This window comes from Sphaeroforma arctica (genome assembly GCF_001186125.1).
Source record: "Sphaeroforma arctica JP610 unplaced genomic scaffold supercont1.98, whole genome shotgun sequence".
Classification (NCBI taxonomy): Eukaryota; class Ichthyosporea; order Ichthyophonida; genus Sphaeroforma; species Sphaeroforma arctica.
In genome coordinates, this window is record NW_014040460.1 from 58,502 (window position 1) to 68,903 (window position 10,402).

The window sequence follows — 10,402 nt, forward strand, 5'->3', positions numbered from 1 at the left end:
ACCCGTTTTTCCTTTCTCGCTTTTTGACCCATAACCAGCTTGAGTGAGCAACTTGCTTTTTCTGCGTCTCAAAGCTGGGTGGGGGCTGTGTAATAGGCCGGGCATCCACATTAGACTCTATGTTATAAATGTACTCTTCAGCAGTACGTAAAGTATAAACGTACTCTTAATAGTACGAGGAACTTAAGTTTCCTAAATGTACTCTTAATAGTACGAGGAACTTAAGTTTCCTACAATGGTTTTTAATGGTTTTATTAATTAATACCCTTTACATTTTACATATCAGATATTTGGACGAGGCCATTAAAAGGCCTCAGTAAAATAACAAACATAAAGAGTTGGTCTAGTCCTATTAATAGAACTTTATTTACTTTCCAATTTTATTTATATCTGAATACTTCGGTAGCGAGATGGCTCAACCGAATATAGGTTTCTAGGGACTATTAACGTTACCTGGTTGTTCCTCCGATCAGCCAACCAGATGTGCCAGTCTGATGAAGGCTAAATCGGTAATTCTTGATAGTGGCAAGTTATTGGTTAAGACAATAACTAAGGACATCAAAAGTATTTTTCTTTTTTCTTTATTTTTTCTAAAGAAATGATTTTATGAGTCTCTCGGATTCGCCCCAGTGAAACATACATAGTTTCTAATAGAGCGACAACGAAACACTAAATAAAATCCCTTCGGCGGAAACAGTACTGAGAGGATTATATATAGGCAATGTCTCAGCCTCACAATCCCTCAGAGTATTGCTGTTTTTACGAGGCATACCTAACTTTACTAAAAGTCTCATTTCGTTTATTTACTTTGATATTTACACGATACTTAGAATTTACCTACGCGTTTATTTATTCTAATGCATTAGTATCGCCTTTATTAGACCGAATCTTACACAGAGTGAGATGATCGTTCACGTATTTCGACGGACCCTCGACCGGAATTACTTGTATCGATCATGATACCACCGGAAGAAGGATCGCCGGTGTCCCACTACTTAGTAGAGTTGGACACACACATGTTACGGGCACAGACTCAGGAGATGTCACCTGACAAACTATCTATGGATGTTTTATGGGTGTAGACAATCTTTTGGTCAAATCTACTTAGGATAGATCAAGAGATTCTGTACGCTGATATGCATCAATCTGACCCGGACAAGGTACGAGAGATCTCCATTGAAGGACCTACCTACGGCATACTGAAGCTAGCGGACTTAACCTGGGCAGAATTTTACTCGAGAGCGGATCAGACGTTTACCAAACGCCCTAGTTCCGTTGTGAAAGTCACTAATGCCCAGAGGGAGGTCAGCTCAGGCAATGGTCGAGACTCTCAGTCCACTAATGGAAGTCAGAAGGTAAACAAAGGGGGTGACAAGGGTGACAATAAGAACAAAAATACAAATGGTTCTGAAGGCCACAAGAAGAATGACATCCCTAAGGGTAACCAGACCAACAGAAATGGACCACCGGCAGGCAACCCTAAGCCCAGACATAGGGAGGTCAAGTACTGTAGTGAGACTGATTGCAATTGGCGAATGACCCAACATGAGCCGAATGACAGATGGAATGGAAGGCACGCAGACAAGTGTAAGCACTTTATCGAGAAGTGTGCCGACTGTACCGGGACTGGAGGTTACCACAAGCATACATGCAAGGTGCAACCAAAGGTTGAAGTTAATCGACAAACATACCGGGTCTTGTCACTAAGACAAAAGAACACACCTCAAGACGAGCGTGTAATACTAGATATACGAGTTAACGGACATGTAATAAAAGCGTTGCTGGATCCGGGCTCGCAAATTTCATGTTTATCCTCTAGATTCTGTAAAATGACAGACGTAACTCGTAAGTCAGAGTCAGCTATGTTGAAACTGGCTGAAGAAAGAGAGGTCACTTGCAGAGAAATGGCAATCGATCTTAGGTTTACATTGACAGACCAACGTTCTATAGTTACTAAGGCAGTCATATGTAACACTTCACCAGACTATGATCTCATAGTAGGTATGAGTGATTTATTGTCATTAGGTATCACAATTAAAGACTTACCTACTAACATTGAACCACAGAAGGATCAGTCGGACGACAACTTGTTGAAACCGGTATATAAACCTTCGAAGACTGTGAAAGAGATGATCCCTCACTTCACAGAGAAACTCAAGGACTTGATTTTTGAGAACGACAAGATTCAGATCACTGACTGGGCTAAGTTCAAATTCAATAACGGATATGTTAGTCTAAACTTGACGAGAGTAGATTTCTGGAAACTGAAGTGTCCTACACGTAAAAACGGGAATTTACTGATCACTTCTTCCCATCAATCTTTCCTGAACCACTACAGCGACTATGAGAGCCATACCATATGTTCATACATTGTATCATACATACTTGCCATTTTTGAAATAAATAATATTATCCCTATGTTGCATAGCGTCATGAGCAGATCGTACGAGAACAGGTTAAAGCATGGTTAGATGACGGAGTGATCGCAGTCAACTACGAGCCGACTCCCATCAACTTGGCGCTTTTAGCCGTCGACCAATTTAACTCTTGACGGGACGCTGAAGAAAGTTCGGATGTGTTTGGATATGAGCCCAATTAACTCTTTGATACCGACACACAACTTTCACTTACTAAGGATAAACGAACTACTCAGGCGCATGGAGGGAGCTAAGATATTCTCCACTATCGACCTGAAGAAGGCCTACCACCAGATGAAGATCTACCAACCACACCGGAAGTATTTCACCTTTACCTGGGAGGGTCAGCAATATTTGTTCAAAGGTGCCCCCTTTGGGTTACACATGTTCCCTGCGTTCTTTCAGCAAATTATGCAAGACTTGTTTAGGGACATGGACAATGTACAAGTATACATTGATGACATTGTGGTATTCACCAAAACCAAAAGAGGAGCACGAAAGGGTTGTGCGAGAGGCTCTAGACATACTCAACAAGCACAACTTTAAGGTTAACAGTAAGAAATGTTACTTCGGTGTTAACGAGATTCAGCTGTTGGGTTACCGAGTATCCGGGGATGGAACCCTGATCAATCCCGGGAAGGTCGACCACTTGCTAGACTGGAGAACTCCTACCACGGGTAAGGATGTCAACAGCATGTGCGGATTCGTCAACTTTTTGTCTGACGGAGTACCACACCTGGCAAGTTATTTAAAGCCCTTTGGACATTTGAGATGTCATAAAGGCAAACTAGGCGCACTGTGGACCAAAGACTGTGATGACTCATTTAAGCAGCTTAAAACAGTGGTTCAGCAGGCACCAGTAGTCCAGCCACCAAAAGATGGTATTCCATTCATGGTAGCAACAGACGCGTCCGACATGGCACTCGGCGGCGTTCTGTATCAAATGATTGATGGGAAACCAAGATATGTACAGTTCTTTAGCAGGGTTATGGATTCGTCTCAGATCAATTACCCAACCGTACAACAAGAGATTTTGGCTATTGTTACTGCACTCACTCATTTTAAAGACTATATGGCACGCACTTTAACGAGCTATGTGATCAGAAGTCATTGCAACACCTAAAGTACATGAAACCTAACTCACAGGTAGTCAGTCGGTGGCATGACACGATCGCGAAATTTTCTTTCGGCATAACACACACACCGGGCATTCACAATCACTACCCGATGTAAAAATAGCGGGTTCTTAATAGTAGTTGCACAGTTAACGTATATTATAAACGTATTGACGTTTTAACGTTTATACTTATAATACTGGAATACGTTTAACGAATTGGACATGAACAAGAATTGAGATACTTAAGATTCTGAACATGTGATGGTACTCAGTAGAGTATGGGACTCTACTGTGGACAATTAGGTGGTTTTCCAAATATAGATTGGTTTTTCCACTAAAATTAGAATCGTACATTATATAGGAATGATACAAATCTGACACCTGAAAATGACACTTTGGGAATCTCTAATTAATGGGAGTACCATGAGAGAGAGTATCAGGCATGAAATGGTTGTTGGTACAAACCTATGGTATAATTCGATAATAATCTCAGAGCAAGATAATCCGCTGAGAAAAGGACAGGATCAGAGTTGTCAGAATTTAGGACAACATGGTTTTGATTCCTCCTAGCCAGCCAACTAGATGTGCCCGTCTATGCCTTAAATGGGATGGGGAGCTAGGTACCAAGTGATAGGGTTTAGGTGCAGATGTATACTGTATCAGCTTGGTGTTTTGATTTTTTTATACTTATTTTCTTAAGTTGGACTTAGAGGTATTTTATTGGTTAGTTTGATTGGGTGATTGTTTCGAGGCGTGAAATGTAAACTATGTGTCCAATGAAATGATATCTAGTCTTATTAACTAAAACATAAATAGATCTAGACCGAAGTAGTAAGTGATTAGAGCGGAGCATATAACTAATCTTTTGCTCATTACCAAGGGCTGAAGCTAAACTTTTTTTAACATTTTGCATTTTAACGCATTAGCGTATTGTCATATTAACGTAAACGGATTGGTATCGTATAGTCAGCCTAGAGGAGACCGACTTTTACACAATGACTCCTGTTCCTCATCAGATGATACGATCGGCCTAGTGATGCTTATGCACAGGAGTGATGTGTAACCGCGCGCACACCATAGGAGGCGCAAACCGGACAGCCATAGCCCGGGTAATCAAAGCAATCACAACGCCATCAGCTCAAGCTGTATTAAGTAGTTCCACTGATGCAAAAGGACCAACCCATACCTAGAGGTATACCGTTGTACCCTGCAATGAGTTTCAATGTGCCAATCGATTTACGATGGCAATGCGTACATTGTTGGCATACTAGTACAAAAACTATTATATGCACAGAAAGCGGAAAAGACAATTGACATACTAGCATTACACAAACTTAGGAATACAGTACACATTCGGCAACAAAAGGTGATTGGATCGATGGTTGATGGAACTGTACAATATAGCTATTAAGAGCTATGATGAGAATGATCACGATGAGTGAATTGGAATCAGTGCTTTTTATAAAGCTAGGGTTAATGAATCACATGAAGGGATTAAGATATCCGATCCTGACATGAACCAAACCACTCAAGTTAAGTGAATTCCCCAAGTGGCCAGTTGACAAGTATGTCAGCATGGCGGATTGTCGCGACACAGTAGAATCAGTAGTTGTGGCGAAAGACTTAGTCTCGAGCAGCAACATGCCTTGATGCAATACCTAGGACTAAGGCTAGCAAACTGATGTGACTGAAGTATCGCGAACATGATTCACAACACTACCCAATTTCAAACAATCGTAAAAAAACTTTGATGTCGAGGACTACAGTATCTTTAGTAATAGACAATTTGCGCAGAATCCCGGTAGACTATTTACTAGAGAGGTGGCTTAATGACTTTCATGACAGCAGAATGAATGTAGAATTGAGAGCAGAATGCATACACAGAACAGTGCCTGGCCTTGAAAAGCAATACAAGAACAATACAAGAGAGTCTATAAATCTACAACTTCTCACAGCCTCGCGTTACTTGTCACTGGTCATATACGGTCAGCGACCAGAAATAATAGACTGATAAGGGCCTCAAACAAAGCCTGACGGGAGTAGTGGGCACTTTTTTGACATACCAGGGGAGACTTTCTATGAACTCGCAAAATACAATCAGACAAGAAACCATAAAACAAGCTGACCACATTTGTCCGAAACACAACCACGTTAGAAAGCAGCCCAATCAAGGATCTCGAGGACAACGTGCAAGACTTGACAACACAGGTGGAGGTCCACCAACAGAAGGTAGTGGCCCACCTAGAATAAGAGTACCCCAAGGTGCAGGTCAAGGACAATGCCGTCCCATAACGAGGGAAATAAAACCCCAAAACAAAGCGGGCCATGATTATTGCTCATATTGCGGTGTATATCTATATCCTTCACCTCATGCGTTCAGCAAGTATCTTAAGAAAGAAGAAAGCAATAATAATAATAATTGAGCTCGTGTAGCACAGTAATCTCAACCTGGCTACGTGGGGCAATTAGCCATTACTAATGGAAACAAGGTAAAAGAAATCGACGAGGAGCAAACATGGTAAACATGGTATATATTGTGAGTGCCTACACGTATGAAGAGACTTTGTTAATAGATGCAAGTGACATTGCTTACACACCTTATTTCTTAATTTCTAACACACGAGATCAAAGGTTGCACGTAGACATGCAAATCAATGCCAACACATACACTGCATTGATAGATTTAGGATCCCAACGTTCATGCATGTTCCGAACTGTAGTAACTGAACTGTATCCGTCAGTCAAATCGTAACCAGGCTACATCCATTTAGCAAAACCTGACGTGCGAGTACACGATACAAGTTCAAAATAAACATGTGATATAAATTATGGAGAGAAAAAAAGTCTAATTGCTTTGAGGAACTCGGCATCCCAACAAAAAGTCGTGTATACTTTTAGGTATGAACATCTTCCCATATCTGGGGCCTGGACATATACATAGCAGGTATGACAGATGCACTTATACCACCTGATGCAACATGGGAACCACTTCTTACACCACTTGAAGATGATTCAGAACATGAGCAGAAAGGTTTCCGAGAATCGCTGTCGAATTTACTATGTCAGAATGCACTGATCCCACTCGATGTACACTGAAACCTGACTAGGGTCCGTAGTGGAAGTACCGAGCAATGAAATCAATGTCAAACAAATAGGACACGTTTAATAAACTCTGTACCACACAAATATATGCCACAAACAAAAGAAAACGTTCGGAAATGGGTACGTGTTGGAGACATGTTCCAACGAGAACATCGCAAAAGGTGAACCGACCACTACTATCAACAGGAGAGCAGACTAAAAAGGCATACCGAAGAAGGTACTCGTATGTCTGGACTTAAGCGATGTCAACTAACAGTGGAGCAAAACAAAGTCATACTGCCGAAGATAAAATAAGTGCTCCACAACTTTCAGGGTGCGAAATTTCTTTCCAAAACTATATATAACAGAAGGATTTCAACACTTCCTTGTAAATGATAATAGTAGTCACTTCTTCACATTTTCATGGCGATGAACACGATACTCATTGAAGTCAGAGTCATTCGAATAATACTATTTGACAGCAAAATTTCAACGAGTAATGTCAAACCTACTGTTTAACATTGACGGAGTACAAGTATACGTGGATAACATAGTCATCGCTAGCCTCCCAGAAGTGAACGACAACAGTACGAGAAGTCATAAGAACACTGAACTCTACCAACTTCAGGTTGCACCACAACGAATGAGCATTCGAAGTCAAGACAGTAAATATGTAAGGCGTCAAAGTCCCAAAACAAGGGCGCAAAATAGATCCAGAGCAACAAAAACGCATGATTGTTTGGCTATTACCAAGAACCAACCGAGATTTACAACGAGCAGTATGTTTGCAAACTACATGCGGGACTGTATACCAAATTTTGCACACATTATAAAACACTTTCGCAATCTCACGAAGGGAAAAATGAATCAGCACATAGAAAATATTTGGACACATGATCACATTACGAAAGGGGAATGACTCAAAGACGCTTTAGCGTATTCTGCAACGCTGTCATTCCCAGTGGACATCGTACCATTTCATATCACGAGTGACGCAAATGACTATGGAATAGGAGGCTGTCCATTTCAAGTAATAAGTGGTGTCAGAAGACATATACTCTAATTCTTGAAAGGTTTACATCCCGCACATCAATCATATAATCACGATTATATGATTGGATCAGAGATCACTGCCCGATACGAACTTAGAGGGGAATGCAGATTATGCCTACAGGTGATCTGAAATTAATACCTCTGGACATCAATATATGCTTTAATATATGAGGTAAACTAGTATGTGTCTAGATGCGCATCAGGCTTATATCGTTGGAGAAGTTCTGAGAAGATTGAAGCGAGGTTGAATTTTTACATATAGCAGCTCTTGTGAGTGGCAGACTGATTACTGTATGCGAGGTAAATCTGTTTCTGAAAATACAGCAATAGGATCATTCTCATCATTGAAAGCTCAATACGTACAAAATAGAATTTGATAATGCCCCGTATGGTAAAAATAATAATCTAAGCAATGTTGGGGGAATTTATGGGCGCACAATGTATCAGAAATAGTTGATAATATGCGCTTTACACTAAATGGTATTCAAACATGAATGCAGTTTCTATAAAAATAATCGCATCCGTAGCGCAGCTCGACGTTTGTGAACTAGTCATTCGCATCAAGTCATTCTCCAGATTGTATCTCCGGAGCATGCCACGATATACATAGTGCTACAGCAAATGAACATCACTTTCTACGTTGTCGGTAAAATACATAATGGGCGAGCGTTGAGCAGCAGCTCGAATCATTGTGTAGTGGATTAAAATAGTACAAGTTGAGACCAAACAGGCCTTATATCCCATCCAGGATGTAAAAGTAATCATTCTCGCTCCGAGAATTAAAGCTTTTAACTATATCAGGAACATATGGCCGGTTGAACCTGCAGGAAAATTGGTATACGTCTTGTTAATTATTATAAAATTGTGGTGTCAACAGCGTCTAGGAATAGATTTGGACTATAGAAATGAAATAATTCTTCGCCTCAGAATAAGTGGGTTTTGTAATTCATTATCGTCGTACTCTTCACTTTCGGCGACGCTGACACGTCGTAAGTACACAAACGCCCTCAAGTAGAGTATAAAACCGGATCTCCCGGATAAGGGAAAAAGCGTAGACGTGAAGAGTCACATCTGATATCCATGGAATGCCATCTGATTTCCTGTCGGTGATGTACATGGCATGGTTCTGTGCCTGGATATGCCATTGCCAAGTATCAGACTACAAACATCCTTCATCACATACATTCTTGGTCACTGAGCTTAAGTACGAGAGCGAACAGATTTCGTCTCAGGTCGTGTGATGTCTACATGCCAACACATAAATATGATCATATATTCTATAATATCCAACAACCAGATGGCAGCCAGAATATGCCTGCACAGCAACTCTGAACTCACTCTTCACGGAGAGGATGAGAGCCGACCGGAGGCATAGATTATAGTCACAAGCCCCTTCAATATACCGAGTCATTTGCGCAGCATTATGTTGTGCTTCTACTAAACAAAACTTAAGTCAAATAATAAGCTATCAGCGCTATCCATATTATTGACCGACCAGACCATCGGCGCAACTGCGATTCTCAAATGAAATGAAATTCATAGATTCATTCTGATCTTCTGATACAATCATAGACTGAAAGTCTCCCCCCCCCCCCTCGCAACAATAACGCAGCAAGTTGGCAGCTCAGGTATGCAATTCGCTACATTTTCCATTATGCTATGTAGTACCAACGAGAAGAGGTCGACGTTCAAGCGCTTGACGAAATTTCGGTGCGAATTACTGTTCACACACATCTACAAATATGTTATCTTACATATTGCCAACGTATCCTTGGCTGATCGTACGGCAGTATACGCTCTGACAGTCCAATAAAAATGATCTGCCGATTTGAGCCCAACAAGAGTGATTGTTAGTATACCAGGGCCAGGCTGTCGCGTAATCATTAGCGGACACCATACGACAATACTTTATTACGCGCTCTCATATTTATTAGGCTAGAGAGCCATTTTTTAAGCTATATAACGATTCTGATTGAGATAGGTGAAATTGAATGATGCTGCTATCATCAGTAGGATAGCACATTGTGAATACCAAGATAACGCCATTATGTATGCCCAAATGGTTTACACTGCTACGCTTTACTTTACAACTTCCACGTACGTACGCTGTGAGTAATACGAAGAATATGTCGACTTTTTAAGTCGTTATGATACGAGACCCAGTGTGACCCTCCTGTGGGTACAGGCGCCCGCCCGCTCTACGAGAGTACCTCCGAGGCGTCCCGTCCTGTCCCTTCAGGGTTGTGGGGACACCCTCCTATGTGAACAGGTACACCTATCGGAGAAGCAGGCATCCGTAGGGGGATGGACCTAACATCCCGAGGGATGGCGGAGGGGGTATATATCTGGGGTACCCAGACATTGTGCCCCTTCAGGGGTACCCCCTCCTCCGGTACCCCTCCTTCGGTCCCTACGGAATCAATAACATGGAACATTGAACGATTAGTGCCGGGAGCCCCTGAGTTATCCGCAAGGATGTAACATCCATCCTTTCTGAAGGTTCTACCATCCCGGGAAGCCTGTAGGAGGGCCTATAAAATAGCCCTCCACGATGATATCCATCCCTTCGGATCTACAATAGGAGATGAATTTAATAGGTATATAGTGATAGAATCCGCAAGGAGGGCTGTACCTTATAACCATCCTTCCTGAAGGCGGGTTCCCTGCCTCTGCCATCCCTCGGGATGTTAGGTCCATCCCCCTACTGATGCCTGCCTCTCCGATAGGGGGTTGC